This window comes from Pongo pygmaeus, chromosome 12, assembly GCF_028885625.2.
Source record: "Pongo pygmaeus isolate AG05252 chromosome 12, NHGRI_mPonPyg2-v2.0_pri, whole genome shotgun sequence".
Taxonomy (NCBI): domain Eukaryota; kingdom Metazoa; phylum Chordata; class Mammalia; order Primates; family Hominidae; genus Pongo; species Pongo pygmaeus.
This window is the reverse complement of record NC_072385.2, coordinates 38982866-39010310: the sequence shown is the minus strand read 5'-3', so window position 1 is coordinate 39010310 and position 27445 is coordinate 38982866. Positions and strand designations below refer to the sequence as shown.

The following is a 27445-nucleotide window of genomic DNA, read 5'->3' as shown; positions in this document are numbered from 1 at the left end:
ACTTATGAGATGAGTATCACCCAATCAAAAATAAAAGACAGCTTTCTAGGCCAAGAACACAACATGTGAAAGGTTGTTGATAATGTAAGAGCACATGTGAAGCATAGAAAACATTCTGTGTGGCTAGAGAATAGAGAAGGCAGAGAAGTGCTGAGCAAAATGAGGCTGGAGAGGTGGGCTTTGAATTTGGGATTTTATCAGATTAACAAGGAACCGTTAAAAGATTTTAAGCAAGGTTAGATTTAAGCATAGTTACATTAGCCTTTTTAAAAAATCTGGTTTTAGTTCAAATTCTGCAACAAATTTCCTCTGTCTATTTCAATGTATCCATTAGTACAATGAGATTTAACATGCTGTTTGCAGATCCTCCTTTCTCTGGGTCACCTGAAAATAAGCCACAAACAAAGGAATGAAATTGTCGATGAAAAGGGAAGAGGCAGGACTCCATATGAAGACTACTACTGACTCACCTGTTTGTGCTTGCCTCTGTGTGTGTTTTATATTGGTGCTGGTGATGATAGTTCTTTATGCTGATGCATAATAAGGTGAAATGTGTCTGTCTATTTTCTTCCATTGGCCCAGGCACAGATGCCATTATAATTGCTAAGATTATTTGCATATTGGCTTTTAATGATGCATTTAAAAATATTCTTCCCATTTACTGACTTATGCAGACAATGTACTTTTGTAAATGTGGGTCAGCGTCATGCTTAAATTCCCAAACTACTATTTATTTAAAACTCATCACTTCAGTTTTTATACCCTTTCTCCCCCATAAGGGAAAAAATATGATCTGACTGTATAAGCACCAACTAAACACAACACAAAATGTGCCAGATGATAAAAACATATTTTCACAAATGAGACATGTCATTTTACCATCGAGGAGAGAAACAAAATAAGCTGGTCTTCAAGCTCCATATCTTGTGTGCTCCTTTCAGCTAAATGCCCTTACATTTGTAAGCCCTTGGTACAGGTTAAGGCTTTTATTATTATTTTAAAGTCTTCATAACTACAACCTAGCATCCAAAGTGAAAAAGATGCTATTGGATATGAAAAGCATATGCAATGGAAATATTGACATTGCCTTCCCAACAGTCATGAGGGATAGACCATAGGCTTTTTGGTAACCTATATTTTCTAGGCCCAAAGCAGGGAATGAGATGGCAGGGAATTCAGGGTAAATTCCAAATTTACATAAAGTTATAGAAGAATATAGACCATGAGTAGTGGCTAGCACCTTCCTGACTTCCAGAAAATGGCGGTGCCGATATTGAGCTTTTAGTCTTTGAACAACAGTTTGGAGAAAATGTAAAATGAAAATTTGTTAACGAACTTGTTTTTAAAAAGCACCTAGACTCCATATAAGAGTACTTGTCCTGTGTTATTTTCATAAACTACATTTGTGATTGATTTGGTGAGTCTTTTACTTTGAATCCCATTTGCATAAATTTGTTAACAGGGAGATCATAGAATCACTGATTAATTGCATCATACAGAGTTGTATGATGTGGATTAGATTTTGCCTAATCTAACCTCTCTATCTTAGAGATGGAGCGGGGTGGAGTGGGAGTTGGCAACAGGTGGTCATGGAGCCTTCAAATTCCTTGATGAGTAGCTCGTGCTGTCTGAAATCTCCTTCTGGTTAAGGGGACAAGTGAAGTTCTAATTGGGTGACAGGATTTCTGAGTTTGAAGCTGAGAATGATCCAATGGATGGCACTTCAGGGCAAAACGAGTATCAATAACCAGGAAGATAATAAAACTAAAGAAGCAACCCAATGGCTTCTTCAGAAGCTGGCCCAGGTAAAGCATACAGGATGAAATATTAGGCTGTCAGAATAGACTGGGTGTGGAAGGCAGGGCTTGGCCCTTCTCTTCCTGAGGTAGAACTGTAACTAACTCCGGGCACTGTAATGGCAAGTCTGCATACTCAGCCCGAAGTGCAGAAAGAGCCTGGGTGGCTCAGAGTCCAACATAGACAACTGCAGAACAAATACAGGTCAGTGGGGCTGGAGGTAGCTTTGTGGAGTTCTGCAATAATGGATATTCAGAAGAGTCTATAGTATTGTAAAACTTGTGCTTCTTGGTAGAGATGGCTACTCTCAGTCTATTCTGAATCTATAAGAATCCTCCACTCCCATTCTCCACCATTTCCAACATCCACGGGTACAGGAAGATTTAATAATCACTTGCACCAAGCCTTACAGAGGCTTTTCTTGAACAGAGTTCTAACAACAATTTCAGCTTTGACCTTAGTTTATCCAGCAGGGTCTCTCCTTCATGCTTTCTCTAAGAACACGATGTCATAAAGGAGACACTGCTGTTGGCTTTGGCTATTCTTTGGCAATCAGAGTCAATTATCTATATCTCCTGGGATTTCAAATGAGAAGGCTGTCAGAACAAGCTTCTGGGTAAGCAGGTATCTGCATAGTTCCAAGTGCCATGTTGTATAAAGTAGAAAAAAAAAAAAAAAAACCAAAGCAATGATCAGATTTGGGAGAATTCCTGATGACCCAAAATCTAAGAATTCCTAAAGATATTTTGGTAAGATATTCACTAACAAAAGGGAGTAAAAGAAAGCAAATATAAAACGAATAGCAAAGGCTTATTTTCAGCCAGAAATAAAAGTACAATATTCTCTCTTTGGGCAGCTATAAAAATCATGTTCTATCTTTTGTATTAAATGGAATGAGAATCTTTTGTTTAAGTATTAATAAGATAAATTTGTTATTCAGCCCTTTCCTTTACCAATGTTTGACGCTGGAGATATGTTTACCTATTTTACCTATATTTTAATAGCTAGCAAATACCTATTTTCACAATGTAAGAGCTTACAAAATGTGAACATAAAATATGGAAATGTTTGAATCTTTGCAAACATCTGAGTAATTTAAGTTTGAGGCATAAAATTGACTCATCTCTTTAGAAACCAAAGTGCAGCTTGGAGAGGAAATAAAATACCAGATATGAAACAGATATTAAATTTCATTCAAAAGAACATACATCTTCACTTTATTTCAAAATAACCTCTTACAAATATTCATTACATAGAAAGAACTCCCGCATCCAGGTAATTGTTTCAAAGTACAATACCAAGGTTTTTATGAAGTGACATATGGTGAGGTGGGTGTAATGTTTCTAGGTGGAAATTTATTCCCAGTATGTCTTGGGAAATTTATGTTTTTAAGAGTCCCTTATTCTGAAAAACAACAAGAAATTCGAAAAACAGGAAAGAGCAGCGCTATATCCTATGAGAAATAATGCTTGGCAATCAACATAGAGATATCAATGGGTTAAGGAATCCATTGACACTGAGTTGGAAGTGGACACAGAGTTAAGGACAACATTTTAGGAAGGGGACAGAGGAAAATGACCCTGCCCTGATTGTCCTGTTCATAGTGCTTGATCCACTCTCAAAGTTGGTCATTCTTAAAATAAAACAAGTATTAATAAGTTGATATGCACTGTAGACTTTATCCTATGAGTCGTATTACAATAAGTAAGTGTTGAAAGCAAAATAAGTGCTTAAGTTGGCAATTCTGATTCTGAGTAGTGCTTGTCAACTTGGGTTTTATGTGGCTCTGTTTGCTGGTGTTTTGCAGTGTTTGAACATTCCTCATGGGCACTAGTTATTTAACAGAGGAAATACATGCAGAAAGACTATTGTGGGATACTGCTATTTAAAATCAGAAGCTTATCTAAAATCTGAATTGGACAGAGCAATATCATTCTCAATGACAGAACCAAAACTAGGGCAAGAAAACAAAAATATTTTCATCTTTGAAAAATAAATGAATAAAACAAAATAGAAAACAAACCTCTTTTTGTTCTAGAATATTTATCACAAAGCAAGGTCAAAATTATTAGATAGAACAACTCAGGTTTTATTTTAAAACTTTATTTTAAGAATTACCTTTAAACAATGAATGTTTTTCTACTATCTTTCAATTTTAAATGATTTTTATTGATATTTGTTTTGTGTTTTATTTTTTCTTTTAATGTTTTCTATTTTCAAATGTCTATGTAAAATTGAAGTTATTTTTACATGTTATTGAAATAAACAATCTTGTCATAATATAATGGTTCATAATAATGATAAACCATTTATTTTTATCATGTCTTTATAATAGAAAAGCCACCAACATTTTAGTTTTAAAAATATTTTCTGTTTATTAATATTGTAAACAATTATTACTGTAAAAGATGGAAATAGTGTTATGAAAAATACAGTGTAAAATGATTTTAGGATCTCTTGAACATTCCAGGGAATTCTGATGTCTTATTCCCAAATCCTGAAGATAAATATCTCTAAGATTAATATATTTTATGAATTTAGAAAACACTAGGTAAGAGGACTTTTTAAACTCTCAGTCTCATAATAAAGCATAAATTATTCTAGGATTCATATGAAAGAATAGCTATGAATTTAACTTAGTAGAATGAATTATAATTTCTTGAATTTAACAATTAAGGAAATATTCAAACTCACCAGACTGCCAAGTGCTTGCACACTCATTTCATTTATTTAATACCTCATTTAAAAATAGTGTCTTCTCTGTGTCTGCATGACCTAGACTTGGGACTCAGGACTGAAACAAAGAGAAAATGTCCCTGACCTGAAAGAGAAAATTGACGATAAAAACAAGCAAATACATATGAAACATATTCCCAGCTATATTACAGCAAGAACAATGAAGTGTTGAGTTTTTTCCATTTGCTATCTGTCCATGTTTGAGGTAGGTAAGTCATGTCAAGAGAGGCTCTAGGCTGTACTTCAGTATATCCAAACCCCTGTGGGTACCAATTATATTTCTCAAACTACTGGACCCACCACATACAAGCATAGTGCACAAGATGGAATCTGGAATTTGTCTCTGAGGTAAATTTGTCTTGTTTTGTTCTAGGATCAACCTGATATAAGTTATGCCAAAGATTCCTTCTTCTTCTCCTTTTCTCTTTTCCTCCCATCTCCCTTTCTTCTCTTTTGCCTCCTTCTTTTTCTCCTGAGGTATTCATTTTTCTTCACAATTTATAATAATTTGTGAAGAAATTATTTTATAAATAACTGTGAATAATTAGTTGCCTGTTATGCTGTCCCTAGTGTGTGCCTCACTTTATCCAATATATGGGCATCTACCGAACCCCAGGTGGTTCCACTCTAATTTAGATGATAAGTATCTTAAAATATCATTTCCAGGGGTCCCATGCATGTATTTTTCTTTCCATATTATTTGCGAGTTTAATCACATTAGGTGCATATTCTGATTTAATCATATTTCTCCTTATATCAACTGAGTATGTTTTAACTTTCTCTCATTTGACATTCAAATTTAGATAGTCAATCAAGTGATATATAAGCCTTAAGAAGTTCTGGGAGTTGACACTTCAGAAGTTACAGTTTGTCTTAGTCCATTTTGTGTTGCTATAACAGGATATCTGAGGCTGGGTAATTTATGAAGACAAAAGGTTTATTTGGCTTGTGTTTCTGGTGGTTGAAAAGTCCAAATTGGGCAGCTGCATCTGCTGAGGGCCTCATACTGTTTCAACTCATGGAAGAAAGGAGAAGGAAGGAGGGAAGGAAGGAAGGAAGGAAGTGTGTGCTAAAAGACCAAACATGAGAAGGAACAACCTGCTCTTGCAATAACTAATCCAGTCCCATGAGAGGGAAAACTTACTCACTCCCCTGGAAGGGCACTAATCTATTCATGAAGGATCCACTCTAATGACCCAAACACCTCCCACAAGGCCCCACTTCCCAACCTGCCACATTGGGAATCACATTTCAACATGAGTTTCAGAAGGGACGAACTTGACTCATAGCACTGTGGCTGTCATTATTGTTCAGCTCTTGCCACCTTTGGTGCATAACACACTGACTTATAACTATTCATTTCATATGATGCCTTTGATAAAATCTATTCATAGGTCTCTTGGTTCAGAGACTTATATAGTATCTTATTTTGGTAAAGGTTCTGGGTTATATGGAGTTGGGGGCCACTAACTCAACCTTGATTTGAGCTTAGATTGCAAATATTCCCAAGCATAATCTGGTATACTGTAAAATATGGCCAGATATTTCCCCAGACATTTTATTACAATGAGCCATTCTTGCACCTCCCAACAAAGGAGGGTCTCTTTTTCTTCCCCCTGGAATCTAGGCCAAGTTTGTGATTTACCTTGCTAAAAGAATGCAAAAAAAGTGATGTTGGAAGGCTTGACGTTTCCATTTTGCCCTCTTGGAACCCAGCCACCATGTGAGAAAGCCTAGTCTGCTGTAAAGGTCATGGAAAAGAGGACAGAGGCACTTCTGTTCACAGCCTAGCCAGCTGTCAGACATGTGAGTGAGGCTCTCTTCTAAGAACTAACCCTCAGCAGGACTGCCAACTGACTCCATGTGCATGAAAGAGAACCCCAGCCGTGGCTCAGCTAGGCCCAAACTGTGAATCTGAGAGTTTTGAAGGAAACAAATGGTTGTTGTTTTAAACATCCTAAGTTCTGGGGTGGTCGATACATAGCAAAAAATAATGATTACGAAATTTAGTACCTAGAAGTAGAATGTCAATGAATCAAAAATTGAAAACATGTGGCCTTTGCTTTGGGAATGAGTGGTAGCCAAAACTGGAGAAGCAGTGGGGAAATTGTTGACCAACAAAAATATAAAACAAAATGGCAAAATGTTAGTGTAAGCTGAAAGAAATCGTGAGTAAATTGTTACTGAAGGCTAAAACTGGGCAACCCATGCTATTTAGTTGTGAAATGACTGTGTTCTGAGATAACTTAGATGACAGAAAAGGTCCCCAATAAAATATATGGATCTAGCTAAGGAGATTTCTAGGCAGAATATTGGAAAGGTCAATTCAGTTCTTCTAGCTTCATTATATGTTACTGCACAAAAGAGAGAAACTAAAGAAGAAACTTTTCAGCTTACAAACGAAATTTAGAGAAAACCTAGCATCTCTAAGACTGGCTGAATGGAAAATTAAATTATTTTTCATCCCTAGTTTCTCTATTCCGCAAATGATTCCCATTTTAAGAAGTGGCCTTTGGCTGAGGATCAAGTCAAGAGCTCAGACTCTTTGGTAAAATATACAACAGAGGCTCACAAACCTTAGCAACCATAAGAATTATCTGAAGGGCTTATTAAAACAGAAGATCCTTTCCCTCTCCTGAGAGGTTCTGATTTGGTAGTTTTCTTAATGGGGTGCAAAAGTTGCATTTCTAGAAAGTTATCAGGTGATGCTGCTGGATTGGAGACCATGCACTGTGAAACACTGACATAGGAAGATTTAAGTTTATGACAATTAGACCTGCTAAACTAGTGTGATTGGCCTTATGCGGTCTCTAAGATGACAGGAACAGTTTGCCAAGAGAAGTAACGTGAATAATTTAGGACAAATGGCAGATAATAGTAGATTGCAAAATATGACACAAAGTTCCTCTGATCCCTATGATGTAATGTTTCTGTTTTTCCCATCATCAACTGAAGTTGAAATTGCTATTACCATTTGTGAGGTCACCATTCTTCCCTTCTAGAAGTGAGATCTGTTTCTCTACCCCTTGGATCTGAGCTGACCTTGCGATTTGCTTGACTCAGTGGAATGCAGCAGAGACATGTTGCAGGCTTTCCAAGCTCAGACTCAAGAGGCCACAGCCTCCTCTTTTGACCTCTTGGAAGGTAGACACCATGAGAAAAAGTCTGAGCTAACCAGCGAGAAACCTCCTGGGGGGAAATCCAGGCATTTTAAATTATTTTTGAAGGCTAGAAAAAGAAGGTGACTTACACTGTGGCAGAACAACTTCTCCTCTATTTGATTTGGATGCTAGCAATTGAATTTTGAAGTAGTTTGGTACATAGACATAGATACATTGAGATATATCAAGTCTCTGCATTATAAGTAAAAGATACATAACTTCCAAGGTCAGAGTAACTCCCATTACACAGGGTTTTCTGAAACTGTATCTAGAAAATAAAGGATATATTTTAAAAGCCAACAGAGTTTCATTAAAAATAAACTTTCCCTGCCTTGGAGACAGATGGTGTGTTATGGACGGTATCATGTAGCATGGTGTCAATATACACACTTGAGTATACTTCCAATTTGGTATAAGTGTATAGAAAGTAAAAAGAAGTAACTTTTCCATTTTTCATTCACAGTTCCTTTTCATTCAGCAAGTATCTTTTTATAACCTATTACGTGCAAGATCCTGTACTGGGTGCTATGAATGTAAACAAAACAAAAGAAAAATGCCTGTTTTGAAGGAGTTTAGACTTGGTGGGGGAAAAAGGATAATGAGTAACATAATAAGTAAAATGAATATGTTGAAAAGTGGTAAGTGATAAGAAGAAAAACAATAGGAAAGGAGCATAGAAAACGTTTGGAAGTTCTGGTTAAATTAAAGCTATGAGACTACTAAAGGGAAAATGGCATGCAAAGGCCTTGGATGTGAGCATGCTTGGAGCATTGGAATAACAGCCTGGGGCAGAGTGACTGGAGCACATTGAGCAAAGATGATGCCTGGTTGAGATCAGAAAGATGGCGGGAGTGGTGTAGATTTCAACCCATAGTCAGGATTTTGGTTTTTGCTCTCAATGAGGTGGAAAGCCATTGAAGAAATCTGAAAATAGAAGTTACATGATCTGACTTATAATTTTTCCCATGATCACTGTGGCTGTTGTATTGGGAATAGACTGAAAGGTCATAGGGAATAATCCAGGTAAGAGGTCGTTGAGGATAGTAACACCACAGTGAGAGTGAGAATGCGGTGCTGAAAGGTCAGTCTCTTGATACAGTATGAAGTCAGAGCCTGTGGGACTTACTGACCAATCCAATGCAGAGCCTGAGCAAATGGGAAGGGTCAGGATGATACCAAGGTTTTTGGTTGGATCAGATAAAAGCCTGCAAGTAGCATTAACTGAGAGAGCAAAGAATGAAAGTTTGGAATGGCAAATCTTAGGAACTCATGTTAAGTCTGAGGTGCCTAACAGACATCCAAGTGAAGGTATCAAGTGGACAGTAATTCACCTAGCATTTGGGGCCAATGTCTGAGTTGAGAATAAATATTTGAGAGCCCTGTGCTCTATTAGCTTACCAAAACAAAGTACCAGAAACTGGGTGGCTTAAATAACAGAAATTTATTTTCCCACGATTCTGTAGGTCACAAGTTAGAGATAAGGGTGGCAGCAGGACGGATTTCTTCTGAGGCCTCCCTCCTTGGCTTGTGGACAGCTGTCTTCTCCTTGTGTCTTCACATGGTTTCTCTATGCCTCATGAGGTACCTCATGGTACCCTCGTGAGCTCATTTTAACTTAATAACCTCTTTAAAAACCCTATCTCTAAGTATAATTACATTCCCAGGGACTAGGAGTTAGGACTTTAACTTATGGTTATTTGGGGATGGGACAATTTGGCTACAACATATGTTATACCATATACATATCAACATATGTGGTATTTAACACATGAACCTGGATAAAACCACGTAGGATAGGTTTAAGTAAAAATAGCAAACATGCATGGATGAGTTTTGAAGCCCTACAATACTTAGAGGTTGGAGAGATGCAAACCAGAAAAGAACATTGAAAATGAGGGTTCAGAGATGCAGGAGAAAGTCAGGAGGATGAATTGTCCTGAAAGGCAAGTGGACAAAGTCTACAAGGAGGAGAGCATGGACAACTCTGTCAGTTGCTGCTGAGAGGCAAGTGAGCTGCCTTAAAAAGTCATAATATGGCCGGGTGTGGTGGGTCACACCTGTAATCCCAGCACTTTGGGAGGCCGAGGCGGGTGGATCACGAGGTCAGGAGATCGAGACCATCCTGGCTAACACGGTGAAACCCCGTCTCTACTAAAAAAATACAAAAACAATTAGCCAGGGCGTGGTGGTGGGCGCCTGTAGTCCCAGCTACTTGGGAGGCTGAGGCAGGAGAATGGCATGAACCCTGGAGGCAGAGCTTGCAGTGAGCAGAGATCGCATCACTGCACTCCATCCAGCCTGGGCGACAGAGCGAGACTCCATCTCAAAAAAAAAAAAAAAGAAAAAAAAAATTGAACCCAAGAATAACAAACAATAGGACATGTTGCCATAAAAGGCTGCCTTCTGGAGTTGCTAGGGTGGCATGAGTTGAGGTTTGTAAAGCCCCTGAGCAATAGTACTATGGAAGTGGTTGTAAAGGAAACTAGGAAAATCAAGCCTGGCTTCTAAGAGGAGTCTCACTGGGGGTTCTTTCAGGTGGGGAAATTGTCAGAAGCAAGTGTGTTATATGCCAACCCTGGTCTATGTTTTTCATGTTTTGTGGTTTTTTGCAGTGAACTGAGATTGTGCCACTGCACTCCAGCCTGGGCGACAGAGCAAGACTCCATCTCAAAAAAAAAGAAAAAAAAAGTAATAATAATAATAATAATAATGACTAATGACACCAATGACAATAACAGTGACAAAACATCAACAATTATAGCTTTTACTGAGTGCTAACTATATGCTAGGTGCTTGCCTACCATATGTTTCTTCAAATAATATTTGCGAATGAGTATTAATTCTCAGAGAGATTAAGTAGCTCACCCAGTCAGGACCTTCTACATAATTTGCAGGGCTCAGTGAAAAATGAAAAATGAGGTCCTCTCTTCAAAACATTAAGAATTTCAACTTGGCAATAACAGAGACTTAGACCAAGCCCAGGGTCTTTCTAATGTAGATCTTAAGCACGGGTCACACATCCACAAATCTGGCCCACTCATGGCATCCTCAGTCAGTATTAGAGATGCATTAGGGCCTAGGTAGGCTAACTTCAATCCTAACTTCGCCTCCTCTAAATAATCCCTTATCAAAAATGGGAAGTGCTTCATAATATGCCAATAGTTACACCTAACAGAGCCTCAAGAGATATTTCCTGGGACTTTATCATCTATCATTACTCACAAGGCTTCAAAAATCCAGCTTTCTTTTGGTTGAACCTAAATGTTGCTTAGGTCATCTGAGTGGGGTGAGCATAGGAAGCTGGGATGACTGCCTATTGGAAACACTTCATTTGAAAACGAATTAAGAACTCCGTGACTTTTAGCTGTGACTGTGAAATCCAGCCTTCTATGCATGAAGCAGGAATGTAAGAAAAGTTAGATTGTGTCCAAGTTTGATACTTATTTGAGTTGACACCGTCTGCCACGGGTGCTAATTTTGAGCCCTTCTCAGTGTTTACTGCTGGTGCACCTTTTAAGCCTCCAATAGATCTTACACCTGTCAAAATATTTGTTGATTGACATAAAACTTGGCATTAAAAACAGTAGAATTAAACACTGCTTTCTCACACCTGCATTTATCGAGCCTCATTTTCATGAAATAATTTTTTTCTTACCTTTTTTCTTTTTCTTTTTAAAAAAATTTTTGGTCAGTTTTCATGTGAAGCACCACTGTGCCGCTGTTACAGCATTTTAAATTAGTTTCACCACGGTCATCAGCTTTGTGATTATCTCTGCTTCTTGAACACCTGGTCTGACTTTGGGAATTATTTGCCATCTGGCTAAATACTGAGTAATTATAACAACTTAATGGCAGGATAAAATACTGTTTGATCAGTGGCTTGATAGTCTTTTCAAAGAGTTTGGTAGGATTAAATAAAGCTCTGTCATTAACTTAATAAATGTATTCTCTTTACAGACTTTAAAGGTGTTACTTTTAGGGACATCTTGGGGGGATTTCCTTGGTGTTAGTTTCTCCAGACATTGTGTTGCTAAAAGCTCTGAGGATCACTTCTCAGTTTCACTTATATTACACTTACTCAATACATTGCCATCATATATTAAAACAAGAAGTGATATATAGCTTTTATCTGACCAAAAAAAACCTGAAATGACACTAAGTTCACCATTTATTATTAGTGTCACCCACTTGCCTGAAATACTCTCTCCTTTCAGAATGGAACATTCGAGAGTGTGGGTTTTGTTCATATGCAGCATTTTGCCATGAAGAGAAAGAGGATGCATTGTAAGGAAGGATGCATTTCAACACCAATATGTATTTTGAGATTGGACGCTGGATGATTCCATAAAAGAGGCGGCTGTGAAGATAAAGAGGACTCATTGGAAGGAAGGATGTGTTTTAACACCAGTAAGTATTTTGAGATTGAACACTGGATAATTCCATAAGAGAGGCGGCCTAATGTAATGCTTAAGAGCTTGTATCCTGAAATCACACTTCCTGGCATGGTCCTGGATCTGCCACTTACTAGCTCTGTGTTCTTGGCTGAGATATGACTTAAATCTGTTTCCTTATCTGTAAAGAGTGGATAATAATAGTCATTACCTGATAGAGTTATGATGAAGAATACATAAGATAATATTAAGTTCTCTAAACACTGCCTGACATATAAAATATGTGCTACTGAAGTGTTGCTAAATAAATGTGACTATGGAAAACTATACATACACAAAACATAAAAACAAGCAGCCATTCTTTATTAAGAATTGGCTAAGATTATCTAAGACTCAAATAGATAAAAAGGCTCCTTGTCCAGGACAAAACAAGACAGGTAATCCATGCTCCCAAGCCCTCTGTGCATCTGAGGTCAGCCTTCCCTTTAATATGCAAACCGATTCCATACCATCTGCATCACATACACAACATTTGGAGAGTCGTGGCAGGTTAAGCCGTGCTGGATTATTGCTTGCTATTGTCTGCCTGCAATCCCAATATGCTCTTATTCTACCTTTGGCTTTTCTCTGTCCTGTTTATTTTTGAATTTACTCATTTGGCAAGTATGTATGAGCATGAAATGCAGCTCCGCTGACACAGAGGTAAGCAATGTAGAAAACAGCACATGCACAAAGAAATTCCAGGTAATGACAGGTGGTGACAACAACAGAAGACAGTGACATGGGGGCATGACATAGTGTGGGCTCTTTGACATTGGGTGGCTCAAGGAGGCTCTTGGGAAAGGTGACATAGAAGAGAAGACCTGGGTGACAAAAGGGCCCAGGAAATGGCAACGGCCCTGAGCCGGGAAACCTCATTGTGTTTGGGAGGCCAGGGGAAGGCCAGGAACTGGAGCAGCTGGGGAGGGAGAGAGAGACAGGGAGGGGATTGGGAGGGAGCACAGTTTGCAGCCTGTGGCCATGGCATGCACTGGCTATTCTATGCAGCTCCCAGTAAGACTGGACATGGGCCTTTTCTTCATTCTCCCACAGCTCTGTCACTACATGGCTATTGTGATAGTGAACTATTTGCAAAAGTTTGGAAAGTACACAGGGAAGAACTTATAATGGAAAGCTGGTACTGTCATTCTGGAACATTCTTCCCCCATCCTCACCCAGCATTTCTCCTTGGCTTCTTTTCATCTTCTGTCCCTGGTTTCCTCTGTGCTACTAGATCACCTCCCCCCTTCTCCTATCTCTCCATCAGACAGTGTCTTGCAACACTCATGCTCCCACTGCCTTCTTATGCAAAACTGTTCTCCCTTCTCCACTCCCAGGGGTAGCTGCTGGGCCTACTTCGTATGTCTGAATATATAAGGCCTCTGCTAAATAAGGAGCTGTCCACTCTTAGCTATGTAAGAAAACTAAATGAAGTGTTAAAATTATTTAAAAATTTAATAATTACTTACATTATTTTGTTTCTTTTTTAAAATTCTTAAATGTATTCAGAATCAAATTGTTCTAATTCTGCTCCTGTAAACAGAAGAGAAGAATACATTTTCTGATTATCTAGAACAGACATTTAGGGCTCATGCTTTTTATCCGCTTTCTCTCAGATTTATATTTAGAGCCAGATACATTCAGAGCAACCTAGATGTGACATTACCTGTAGAAAAATTAAACAAATTATTTACTTTTAAAAGCCTCCCCTAGGAAGACCCTGTAAAAGTTAGGCTCCACTGTAGAAGGTAGTTCTCCTCTCCAGAAGTAAACAATATGGCATCCTCACAGAGAAAGGATCATAGTGAAAGAAATTCAGGTAGAGATACTAGGGTTCTGTTTGTGGCACAGAAAACTTGGAGTCAGTGACCATGTGCGAGTTTCTGATAGCTTTGAAGGCTCCTCCTTTTTTGACAAACTATACAGAACAAGGGAGCATTTCCTAAGATCTGGAGGCTACCTGTGAAGGCAACGTTTTGGGGGGCAGTGGGCAAGGGATTCAATTGAGTTGATATCCTGGCCCACCCAAACTTTGCTGCATACCAGTTTGTATGAGCAGCTTAAGGACTGTTTACCTGAGCTCTGGTGAGCTGCACAAAGCATGCAATTCTGCCCGGGGCCAGGTGCAGCCTCATCCCAGAGCCCATGAACAAGACCGGGCACTGCCCTCCAACTGCCGCTCACAGGGCCCTTGAGACAGCCCTCCTACCTGCAGCTGCTCTCAACTAGGCTAACACCGTTAAACAGAGTTTCTGCAGGACCATTCTGTCTTGGTCGGGTTCTTTGCACACAAGGACAGCTGTGAGCCCACAGAAATCTCTCCCTGAACTAAGGCTCTGGTGTATTCTCCAGAAAGCAAGCAAAACGCCCTTCTCACACTCCACGTTTCTGTGTCAAGTATTTACATTTCATATTGGAATCTAGATGCCAGGAACTCTTGTAAAAACTTAATTATTCATGTATTATGTGGAAACTGAAGCTTTATTATTTCAAGAAGCTGCAAGCCGGAAAATTGTATTTAAAGTAATGCACACTGACAAGCCATGCCTTTGTCCATATCTTTTTTGAGAAGCTTTATGGTGCTCAGGATGAATTATACCCATCCCTGAGCTGGCCTTACTTTTATCAAATGTATCAGTGAGGCCATTTGGCCACCTATATCTGGAAAATGGTACAATTTACTTAACATTAACAGGGGAATTTCCTTGCAGTGACTGGCATAACCAACTTATGACCCACTTTCTTCATAAGGACCCCTCTAAATATTAAACTAGGAACCATGCATCAGAAGATCAATAAGCCCAGTGTTTTGAATAAAATGAATAGTGTGTTGTAAATGACACTGGGTAAAACAAGTGGCCTATAATTAGCCAAATAGATAGTGAGTATTCACCAGTCATCACACAGCAATGTCTGACTTTAGTTATAAGTGCTGGACTGTTACGACAGCAGCTAGCCTAGTGGAGTATGGCTGCATTAAACAGTGCCAAGGGGTACATGAGATCACAGTTCAGCTGCCAGGCACATCGACCACGCAACCGATCCCTGGGCTGAGCAGCGAAGCTCATGCAGATTTTCTGCTGAAAGGCAGAGGGCATGAATGAATCCGATTCCATTTTATTGCCAAGTTGCTGCCTCATGGAATCTGCTACGTTGTCTTAAACACTTAGAGACTGTTAATACCAAGTGAACAGAACACTCGACTGTCAGATTGCTGTATTTAAAGACAACACATGCTGTATTTGCTGAATTTCTACATTAGCAAATGCTTTCCAATGTGAGCTTTACTTTAATTATCATGGAACCAGCAGTTCAATTTTTTTTTTGACATCCTTCCATTTTGAAAAGCCAAACTCAGGACTGGCATGGACTGACAGGCCAGTAATGAATTCCTAAGAAGGGGACTAAAACAAACAGTTAATAAAGCAGCATTGTTAGAAAAGACAACACGACCTCATAATGTAAACACAGATTCAAAAGGGTTGTGTTAAAAATATTACCTGGCAGCAGCGGCTGCTAATAAAACTCGACTCCGTGCCGGGCACGGTGGCTCAGGCCTGTAATCCCAGCACTTTGGGAGGCCAAGGTGGGTGGATCACCTGAGGTCAGGAGTTCGAGACCAGCCTGGCCAACATGGTGAAACCCCATCTCTACTAAAAATACAAAAATTAGCCAGGCGTGGTGGTGGATGCTTGTAATCCTAGCTACTCGAGAGGCTGAGGCAGGAGAATCACTTGAACCTGGGATGTGGAAGTTGCAGTGAGCTGAGATCACGCCACTGGACTCCAACCTGGGCGACAAGAGTGAGACTCCATCTAAAAAAGAAAAAAAAAAAAAGACCTCTACACTGTGGCTATGTACAACTTCTTTATGAGATGTAAACACATTAGTGTTTTCTCCGAAGAGTTCCATGGCATCACATTTTATAGTCAGTCTCCTTATCAAATGTCGTAGAGTGGAGTCACTTGACAGGTTTCAGAATAATCACTATCAACACACTAATATGCTCCAATAGCTTCCCATAGCAAACACTCAAGCTTTCCTGAGGAAGAGGCACTAAACACTGGTCATTTAAATGACCATCTGACCATCCACAGGCCACAGATGGAACATGCAGACATGAGGCTCCTGGCAGGGATAGTGCCCACAGCTTTTGGTGGCACAGTCTGTCAGTACAGCTGATGTGAATGCCCCGAATTTAATGTCCTTGGTGCTGGCCATACTGTATCCTTGGCACACACAGCTCATGAGGATATGGAATTATTAGACAAAGATTATGGAAAAGTGCCACTTTTGGAAAAGTTTCCATGCAGAGTATCACAGTGTGTGATGCTGTTTTTAATGAAAACAAAGTCTCCCTTCACAGACACTGTATTTGGCCCTTTGGAAATAGCAGTAGGCAAGACAGATACGGCTCAGTTGTTGTCTCCATGGACCTCACTGTTTAGGAATAATTCCAGGGAATTTATCTTGAATCCTCACTTTTGAAAAATGTGTAACAGACAGCGTGTACTGGTATTAGCTGTTAGAAATATCAGTATATAGTTTCCTCTTTTGCTTTCATCTTCCATTTTTTCCATTATAAACTTTTGTACATCACAGAGAATATAATTAGTGAAACAAACAACAAAAATATGAAGATAATTAGTTTGTATGTAGTAATGACAATATTAAGGTTTTTATATTAGTTGGGACCATAGGAATAGTGGTTAAGGGTGTGTGTCCCGGAGCAATGCCACATGGGTTCAAGCACTGGTTCTACTATTTACAAGATGTGCAACTGACACTTTTCTTAACCATTCTGTGCTTTTGTTTGCTTGTTTGGAAAATGACAACAATAATAGTATTTCCTTCCTGTGGTGGTTATAATCTTTGATCGGGGTAAGATATATAAAGCACAGTACCTGGAACACAATAAGTACTCAATAAATGTTGGCCTTTATTACTTCCTTACATTTTATTTATGTCTTATCACGGCACCAAATGGGAAAATAATTGTGCTGGAGAAAGTGTGCTGCCACTTTGAGATATAGGCCACTCATAATGAGCTCTTGAATCTATTGCACCAACATTTGGAGGCCCTACTCTGCACAGATCACAGATGGGCTCCACTTGACTTATATATAGCAGTGCTGTGAAATAGGGCGGGAAGGATATCTGCTGGTGATAATGATGGCAATTAAAATGGCAGGTAATGTGCTAACTAGTTGCAGTGTTGTTAGCACTGCTAAGACAGGAAAAAAAAACAGTGAGAAAGATTTATTCTTTGAGGCATATAGGAAAGAAAAATTTAAAAAGAATATTCAGTGTAAGTCTTGGCAGTAGCAATTTACAGTTCCCAAGATTTGCACATTCCCCTTCCTCACTCAGGCCTCCACCATCATCTACTTCACCGATACCTTATGATGGATTTTCACTATGATAAAACTATAATAGAAGGTAGGAAATACAACAATTAGGAGTGCAACCCTTTGCATCTGAAAGACATAAGTTCAAGTCCTGCTCCTGCCCCGTAGCATGTTTTAACTTTGGGCAAGTTAATCTGACACTTCTTAGCTTCCTGCTAAAGATTTCACATTGGCTAATTCCCTGTGATAAAGAATCTGGCTGGCCTTTGTCTCCTATTCCAGTGAGGTATCCTCTAAATCCTTGAGATTTCATGAGTGGGAAGAGTGCCTTTGTTACTCATTTGGGACCTGAGAGTTTATGCTAAGGAGATGGAAGATGACTTAGGATACGGCCTCCCTTGCTGGAAAGATCAAACATGGAATTAGAGAATCGGGGTTTTGCGCCAAATGATATTGGCCTAAACTCAGGGGAGGCAAGGAGGCTGTAGAGTGACAGAGTTCATTCATGTGGCCAGTGATTCAACCATTCATGACTACATATTGAAATCCCAAAAAAAACACAGGACACTGAAGCTTGGTGAGCTTCCGGGGTGAGTATTCACAGTACTCTGTGTGTATTGTTACACATCGATGTGCTGGCAGGGTGATGCATCCTGACCACTTGGGGAAAGAACACCAGAAGCCTCATATTTGGGATCCCCTAGACCTCACCTTATGTGACCCTACTTTTGAGTGTCTTGATCTGCATCCTTTTTCCTATAATAAAACTGTAAACATTGTATGGCACTTTCCTATGTTCCATGTATCAGTTTAGTGAATAATTAAACAAGAGGGGGTGCAGGAACCATTTGTATCCAGTTGGTTAGGAAGTAAATGTGGCCCTGGGAACCCCAAGCTTGCAGCAGGTATATGAAGTGAGGGTGACCTTGTGGGAGACTCTGAACTCAACCTGTAAAATTTGGCCCAATTGGCTGGGCATGGTGGCTCACACCTGTAATCCCAGCACTTTGGGAGGCCAAGGTGGGCAGATCACGAGGTCAAGAAAGCGAGAACATCCTGGCTAACACGGTGAAACCCTGTCTCTACTAAAAACACAAAAAATTAGCCAGGCGTGGTGGCAGGCACCTGTAGTCCCAGCCACTCAGGAGGCTGAGGCAGGAGAATGGCGTGAACCCGGGAGGCGGAGCTTGCAGTGAGCAGAGATTGCGCCACTGCACTCCAGCCTGGGTGACAGAGCGAGACTCCGTCTCAAAAAAAAAAAAAAAAAAAATTGGCCCGATTCCAGGTATTATCAGTATCAGCAGTCATTTCAGACTAGAATTAAAAAAACATCAAAAAAATCTGATAAGCCCTGTACTCTAGGGCAATGGTTCCCAAAGCGGGATTGCTGGAGGAGCGGCGTCTAAGCTGCCTGGGAACTGATTAGAAACAAAATCTGAGTGCCAGCCAGAGTTCCTACATCAGAAACTGTGGGCCTGGGCCTGGCACTCTGTGCTTTCACAAACCCTCCAGGTGGTCCAGCTGCACTCTTTGATTTGAGAACAACTGCTCCTCTCTCTTACTGAACAACTCTCCAGTTAGAGAGAGAATCCAGAGCTGGGCAGCCTGTGTTTGAATGACCTGTGTCACCACTCGTCATCTCAGTAATCTTGAACAAGTTGCTTAACCGCTCTGGGCCTTGGTTTCTCTTCTTCAAAGATGGAGATGGTAAAGTTAATAGAATACCTCTCTTCCCATCTGCCATGGGGGTCTTGTGAGGGATAAATGACTTAGTACATACAAAGCATTTTGAGTAAGACCTGGAACATGAGGGCTTTGCAAGTGTTCGCTGTCATCATCTATGAAACAGGAATGATGCTACTTGTCCTGTGGTGAAGATGAAATGGGATAGCATATATAATATACTTCCTGGTGCATATTGCATGATCCATTAATGATCACTGGTTTTAGTATCTACAACTTCAACTCATTTTAGGCACATAGCAAATATAATTGTTTTCCTGAAAAGCAAGTAGAGGTTACTTATGATCAAGCTGCTTGGAGTTTTCATAAGAAGAACAATCCCCTTCCTGATTCCTTGCCAAGCCAAGGGGATCTCTATAATATATTACTAAGTGTGTAATTACATTAGATATTAGCAATTATGTCAGAAATACCCTCATGGGTACTGACTTCAGGCTACTACTGAGAAGAAAAGTGAAATTTGTTCCTCATCAAAACTCAGCTGGCTGTTGAAGATGAAGAAACATATTTATTTCTACTTTAATCACCATTTATTGAACTGTTTGTGACATTTTATGATTATTTTAAGACAAGAAGTGCTCTGGTTAATTTGTTGATATTTGTCAATGAAAATTTATTTTTATTTTATTATTTTTTTGCATGTACAAATGTAGTGTATCTCAAAGACTATTCCATGGATACATCTGCATTAAAATCCCCTGGGTTTCCCATGGTTAAAAACAAAACAAAACAATTTATCAGTTTACATGAATGAAAACCTCGAGCATGCATGCTGAAGTTTGAGAACCATTGTTTTAGAAATAACAGCATATTAGGATATTAGAAAACAAAACAAAATAAAAAAATAAGACTCCAAGAGGTGTTTCAAGACTAAAACGAATTATGTTGAACAATGACTGTCCCACCATTTATTGTCGCTGTAACCTTGGGCAGACTGCTTAACTTCTCTGGGCCTTGGTTCCTCCTCTGACATTGATTCAGAAGAGAGACATGAGAACTAGGATGAAGTGGAATGGAAACGCATTAAAGAGTCTATCGGCCGGGCACGGTGGCTCACGCCTGTAATCCCAGCACTCTGGGAGGCCGAGGCGGGCGGATCACAAGGTCAGGAGATCGGGTCCATCCTGGTTAACACAGTGAAACCCCGTCTCTACTAAAAATACAAAAAATTAGCCGGGTGTGGTTGCGGGTGCCTATAGTCCCAGCTACTAGGGAGGCTGAGGCAGGAGAATGGAGTGAACCCGGGAGGCGGAGTTTGCAGTGAGCAGAGATTGCGCCACTGCACTCCAGCCTGGGAGACAGAGCGAGACTCCGTCTTAAAAAAAGAGTCTATCAAGCCTGGACCAGCCATTCTGGAGATGACACAGGCTGCCTTTTGTGAACCAAATTACAAACCAAAACAGTTTCAGCTCTTGTGGCTGAGACACGTTGAATTTTGTCTGTCCTTCCGCAGCACAAACCTCGATAACCCTCTGATTATATCTGTGCAGGGCAGGCCCATCAGGATCCCAGATCACCACTCTTGAGGGTAATATTCATCTTTTAATGATCTGTTCTCAGTGCAAGCACATGCCATGTGCCCTGCCTGCCATTTTTCCCCGAGTTGCTTTAGAAATAGAGTACAAAGAAATTCCCTTGTTTCTACAAGTCTCCTAAAGGCCAGGCATGTCTGTACAATCAGAGATAAAAATTGCTCTCCCTCTCTTCAATGCATAAAAAAGCAAAGATAATCTGCTGCTATTCTCATGGGTCTGGTAATGAGACTTTTTTTTCCCCTTGGACAGGTGCAGTGAACAAAACGTACATAGACACACACAGACACACACACACACACACACATTGAGAGGCTTATCTAAACTTAAGAGACTTAGTGAGTTCTAAATAATTCATAGATAAAAATAGGAAAACAGATGACTTGATCTTCAGATAGTTCACAAAGCTCCTGTTAGAGTTTTGCTACTGCGAAACCTTTTTACTAGTCCTGTTAAAATGGAACTTGTCAATGCTTATCTAATTCTCTCCCCTGCTCTTCACCAGGGGAGGTACAAATGAGCTATAAAATGGGAGTGGATACAGAAAAAGGAATTGTCTAGTTGGTCATTGAATAAATGAGAATTATGTCTGGGATACTTTACCATCAGAAATCACTGAGTAAAAATGAGGCAGTAGGGGTAGTGTGTGTGTGTGTGTGTGTGTGTGTGTGTGTGTGTGTGTGTGTGTGTTGATGGGGTGGGTGAGGGTAGTGAGGTAAGAGATGGTAGGGCTATTGTATACAGCAAGTTGGCCCATTAGGTGATCTGAAAACTTTTTGCTACTGACACCTAGAAATGTCAGGTAAAATGTAACAAATATACTTTTAAATCCAGACTTAAGCTTGTAAGAAAGTAAGGGAAATTCCCAAGGGCCAACAGCAAAGAGAAAATTACAAACAACAGTGGTCAGTGGGCACCAAACAACAGCGGCTCTGGGAATTCTTCCAAGCTCAATAGCCAAGATGCACACATTTAATGAACATAAAAGGGGAAATCATGTACCCCATCAAGATGAAAGATTAGAACCAGAAGTGAGGGAAGGGATAACCCTCAAAGGAAGCCTTAAATAAAAAGAAATTGTGCATTGATAAAGGGAGAGAATGTGGAAGCTTACCTATCATGGTAAGCTTGTTGGGGAAAAAAAAATCAATAACCTCTCAGAAAATCTGGATTCACAAGTCTTCCATACAGATGGATTAAAAGTTTGAATTTACATTTTTTTAATGATCCCAAACCCTCCAAATGTAAAAGTAACATAAAAGGCTGAAAACCCCACTGAGATGTTTACACAAGCAAATGCGGACGTATTTGGAGCCAGGTGGTATATATTCCCGTTTTACAACCCTACTGAACATGTGCTCACAATCCAAAATTATAAAACAGATGAGGACACAGGCCACAATGAGCAAGAATGAACACGAACAACAAACAACAGGTCACTCCAGGGGCTTCAGATAATAAAAATAATATGAACGTCAACTACAAAACAAGTATATTTCAAAATAACAAGAAATAAAAATAAATAACATTATGAGAAATGAATCAGATACTATCCAAGCCTAGGCATAATTGAGGATAAAATTGTAAAGAGGAAGACAGCTTGGGTTTTGGGATTCCTCTGAGATTTAGTAATAGCCGTGTCTTTAGCTAAGTTATTTAATCTGTTTCTATATAAGCAGACTGATCCTAAGATCTGATCTTTATCCTCTTGGTTTTCCTGTCTCCAGGCAGAAACTATCATATCACATTCTTAGTACTCTGACAAGGCCAATGATACCACCACTGTGTTTGGTACCTGCCTCTCTCACAGAAAGAATTGACAAAGAAGGCAGCTGTGGGGCTGGCAGCAGCAAGAGCCAGGCGAAGATGGAGACAACTGTCTGATTCATCCCTTTGATCAACACCAGCTTGCAGGTTGATGGGTTACTGGGAATCCTAGCTGGGGTGATAACAACCACGGGCCAAGGCCAGCAAGCTCACACTTTGCTTACTTGTTCATTATCCTTTGTTACACAAATATTTCCACTTTCAGAATGCAGATTTCATTTGTGTAGGTTAGAGTTGTTTGTTATACATATATAATTAAAAATTAACACAATTAAGGAATTGAACTCTGCTTATCATTAACCATTAACTTCAGTGCAGGTGAGAGTCAAAGTGGGGGCAGGTATAAGTGACAGGCACAGTTCACAAGCAGACAAAATTATGACACTTCCAGATATGTAGACCACGCTATGTCTGCAGATGCTTACATCCAGGAATTTCTCTAAAGGAAGTACTGAAACCAAAGCAAATCCAAGCAATTTTCATAGGGGTAGAAATTAACCTGCAGTAACCCTGTAGACATCCACTTAATTCCAGACCTTTTACTGTACTAATCATTCTGGGAAAAAGAAACAAGAAAATCATGTCCTTTCACTATCTGTCTGTAATTAAAGTATTTATAATAAAATGTGCATGGGGAGCTGCCGCTATTAGCTGATTTGAAAGAAAGGCTGTTAAATCACTTCTCAGATAGGAAGCTCATGTTAGATGACAGAATACCTTTTTCTTGCCTGAGAAAATGACACCTTCCAGAAACGTGCAAAGATATGAATTGTCACAGGGAGTTACTTCCCTAGCAATTGCTGTCTTTGTAAGAGGTCAGTCTGAACAACTTTTAATAGCCTCAGTCTGAAGTGAGGAGATGGGGCCAAGAGGCTTCTACCTAAGTCAATGTGGTATTTTATAAAGGGTATTTGTTGTGGGATTTTCAACAGTGAATTTCTGATTTGCATTAGCTAAGCTCAAAATAAAAGTGTATTATGAAAGAACACGGAGGATAAGGTGAGAAAATTTTTTTCTTATTCTTTCTTTGTATAGAAGTCATTGGAAACTCTTTGGGAGAGTGTTGCTATTTTGTTAAGATGTTGCATAACTCTAAACCCAGTCATACTTTTTTTTTTTTTTTTTTTTTTTTGATACGGAGTCTCGCTCTGTCACCCAGGCTGGAGTGCAGTGGCAGCAGTGGCATGATCTTGGCTCACTGCAACCTCCGCCTCCCAGGTTCACGTTATTCTCCTGCCTCAGCCTTCTGAGTAGCTGGGACTATAGGCACCCGCCACCAAGCCTGGCTAATAAACCCAGTTATACTTCTTAACTTTGAATTTTATGCAGCCTTCAGCACATCTTACCATTACTCAGACAAGATACCAAGTTTCAATAACAACAAATATTCTTGTGCTAGTATTCATACTTCTACACCTGTGTGAATTAGGTTTATAATTATTGATATTGTTCAATATTTATTGAACATCAAACTCTTAAATAGTAATCAGTAATATCAATTCTGTGAGTACAGAAAAGAAGTCTCAGTCTTTGCCTTTGGAGAAAGTTGCAATGAGGGTGGGTGCCAGTGGGCCTCAAGCTGGCTGATCTGAACCTGCTGAATGAAGACCCTTGGTGGTCTGCATAACAATCTACTCTAGCAGATTTAACAAAGTCCTTTCCCAGTTATCTAGCTTTGTTCTTAGAATGTTGCTTTGTTAACTCAGTGGCCCCATGCTCTCTTTAATGGTGATGAGTTTTCATGGCCTGTGCCTCCTTCTGCGCCTGCAGCTTGAGATGCTACCATGGTGGTCATGCCCAGCTGGAGATTCTACTTCTATATGCTCCACAGCAAACCAGCCTTCAGGAAGTTGCTGAAGTTCCCTATGCCCCAATGTAATTAGCTGTTAAACTAGAAACAACATATACTCAGTTGTCTTACAGGTGAGGCTATCCTCTTGTGAGGATAAAGTGAAATGGTGCATAAATATTTCCCTTGGGAACCTCAGGGTTCTGGACAAGCAAAGCCATGGCAGCATCTTTTTCTTCCTTCTCCCGTAGCAACTGATCACAAGCTCCTTCCACCGAGGAGAAGGGAGTGTGAGCTCTGCTTCTGGTCTGCCAGCTGGGAGCAAATGGTCCAGTCTGCCTTTCTGAGTGGGCCAACTAACACCAACCTCACATTGTAACCCTTGATTTCCTCATTTTAAAGATGAGATAATGCTATTTTCACTGGGTTTTTATAAAAAGTAAGAAGATAAAATGTATGAAGAGCCACTCATGTATAGCTACTTTCAGGTCTGGGGAGTGGGGGTTTTAGATGGAAAATATCATCAGAGCATCTTTTCTTCAATGAAGCCCTATGGATTGCTTCTTATAATTCACGACCACCAAACACTATTCACAGTAGGAGTGCATTAAGAATCACAGCTCACTCTACTATCTTTCCATGAAAGCCATAAAAGGTTGCAAGTGTTCTGGACCTAGGGGCTATGCCCTCCCCCTGAGCCATGGATGACGTTACTAGGGTTTAGACTGTTTTACTCCAAGAGGGAGAAGGTCTCTGTGCTGCCTCCTTCCCTGGCAGCCCACCCCTGTTCCCTGTGCAGGGTCAGACCTTGGTCCATCTCACAAGCCGACCTGCAGGCTGAGCAGGTCAGGTGTATGAAGGGTGAGACTTGCCCTTAGCCCAAATAGATCCCTTTAATGATCCATAGGAAGTAGGCTCCTGGGCCAAGGAGATACATTACTCCCTCTCTGTCTCGCATAAAGCCAAGGAGGGTTTCCATCTGTAACTCCTGAGATCTTGCTCCTGGCCACTGTCCAGGGCCTGAGAGAGTTAACTCAAAAAGACTGAACCTGACAGAGAGGCTCGGTGTGCGGGCTTTGCTGTCCCCCAGCTGAGGCCAGCCCGCCAGCACCTATCATGTCTTCATCATGCAACCATGTCTTCAAGGTCCAGGGAGGGAACACTGCCTACCAGCTTCCTTCATCCTCCACATCTCTCTCACTCGCCTCATCATCTGGGAAGCCTGATGCTTGCAATGATGCTAGGACACTGTTTGGGCTTCACTTAACCATGGGTAGAGTCCCCATTTGTTGAGCACCCCACCACATTGTCCATGCTCATCCTTTGTCTTCTGCCACCCAGGAGGTCAAGGCCAAAGCTGACCCAGATTATTTTCCTCACTGGAAGGAGGCCAAGCAATTTTTTTTTCCTTATTTGCACACATCCCTGAACTCTCCTATAATTCGACTTCTGCCTGCTGAGGACATTTATTAGATTCCTGTATTCAGGGTAGGGTCCAGTTGTGTGGGTGCTGTTTAAGGCTTGTGAGGAGTGGCCCTGATGTCCTGCCTCCCTCATGGGCTGGAGGATCCCCTGCACTGAGGGACAGGGCCAAGGCCCTCTGATGTCTTTGCTTCCTGCCTGTTATCTTTTTTGTACACATACATTTCCCTCAGGAACTCACCATGAGGTGGAATTGTGGGCTAAACTAGGATTTTATATTCTTGGATCTCCTAATCATGGTTACATTTTAACTCTAAGAAAATGTCAGATAACTCTTAACAAGTTATTCAATTTTCTAAGTCTGAATGTCCCATTTTTAAAATGGGAAGAAAATTGACATAATTGTGTTTTAAAGAAGGATCAAATGAGGTCTATGTGTGACGCGTCAGCCACAGGAAGCCACTTTTAGTTTTGTAGTTTTTTCTGAGACAGAGTCTGTTCTGTTGCCCAGGCTGGAGTGCAGTGGTGCAGTCTCAGCTCACCGTCTCCTGGGTTCAGGTGATTCTCATGCCTCAGCCTCTCAAGCAGCTGAGATTACAGGCAAGCGCCACCATGCCCAGCTAATTTTTGTATTTTCAGTAGAGATGGGGTTTCCCCATGTTGGCCAGGCTGGTCTCAAACTCCTGACCTCAAGTGATTCACCTGCCTCAGCCTCCCAAAGTGCTGGGATTACAGGTATGAACCACTGGGCTTAGCCCACTTTTGGTTATTAAACAATGCTTACTCCAGGCCTGAGGAAGCTTCACAGTACCCCTGGTTGCTACATAAAAAGTCATCAGCAGGTATTGAAGTTTCTCTTCCTGAACATCATGTTAATCTTCACATCACAGACCATTTTTCTGCAATCTTCCCTTCTGCTTGTGAAGAGCTAGAATTAATATGGAATTTTTGTATTTAGTTCTATATTTTATGCATGATTTTAATTTTTCTTGCTGGTGTTTTATTTATTTATTTATTTATTTTTATTTTTTACTTTTTTTGAGATGGAGTCTCGCTCTGTAGCCCAGGCTGGAGTGCAGTGGCGCGATCTTGGCTCATTGCAACCACTGCTTCCCAGATGCCAGTTCCAGCAATTCTCCTGCCTCAACCTCCCAAGTAGCTGGGATTACAGGAACGTGCCACCATGCCCAGCTAATTTTTGTATTTTTAGTAGAGACAGGGTTTCACCATGTTGGCCAGGCTGATCTTGAACTCCTGACGTGGTGATCTGCCCACCTTGGCCTCCCACAGTGTTGGAATTACAGATGTGAGCCACCGCGCCCAGCCATAAGACTAAGTTTGCAGTATTCATGTCATTGCCAGAGAACTGACACTTTTATTTGGCTGCTAAACTTGAGCTTCTGTTTGGAACCCTGAGCCCCTGTTTTATTTGAGTCTCATGGCTCCCAGGTTTTCTACTTACTGCCTATTTCTTTCAGGCTTGCAAGCACCTGCTGGCATGTTAGGCACTGGCTTTCATGCTTTTCAGGTGGTTTCTGGGGATCTACCAGAAAGCAAATAAACTAAAGCCAGTGAGTTATTGCCCCTCTCTGGTGTCTGACAGTATTTCATCTCTTCCTACCAGAGTAAATTGCACTGTTTATGAATCAGTTTTTAAAGC

At 40.4% G+C, this 27445-nt stretch overlaps 1 long non-coding RNA gene across 1 annotated transcript in view; it reads right to left on the bottom strand.

Moving 5' to 3' along the window:
• Positions 1-2347: 2347 nt before the first annotated feature.
• Positions 2348-27445, bottom strand: part of LOC134737776 (uncharacterized) — a 67170-nt gene continuing 42072 nt past the window's right edge. The window contains exons 3-5 of the long non-coding RNA XR_010123028.1: positions 13594-13657; positions 4492-4618; positions 2348-2425 (exon numbers count right to left, since the gene is read on the bottom strand). This is a non-coding gene — a long non-coding RNA (uncharacterized LOC134737776). The remainder of the gene's footprint in view (positions 2426-4491; positions 4619-13593; positions 13658-27445) is intronic.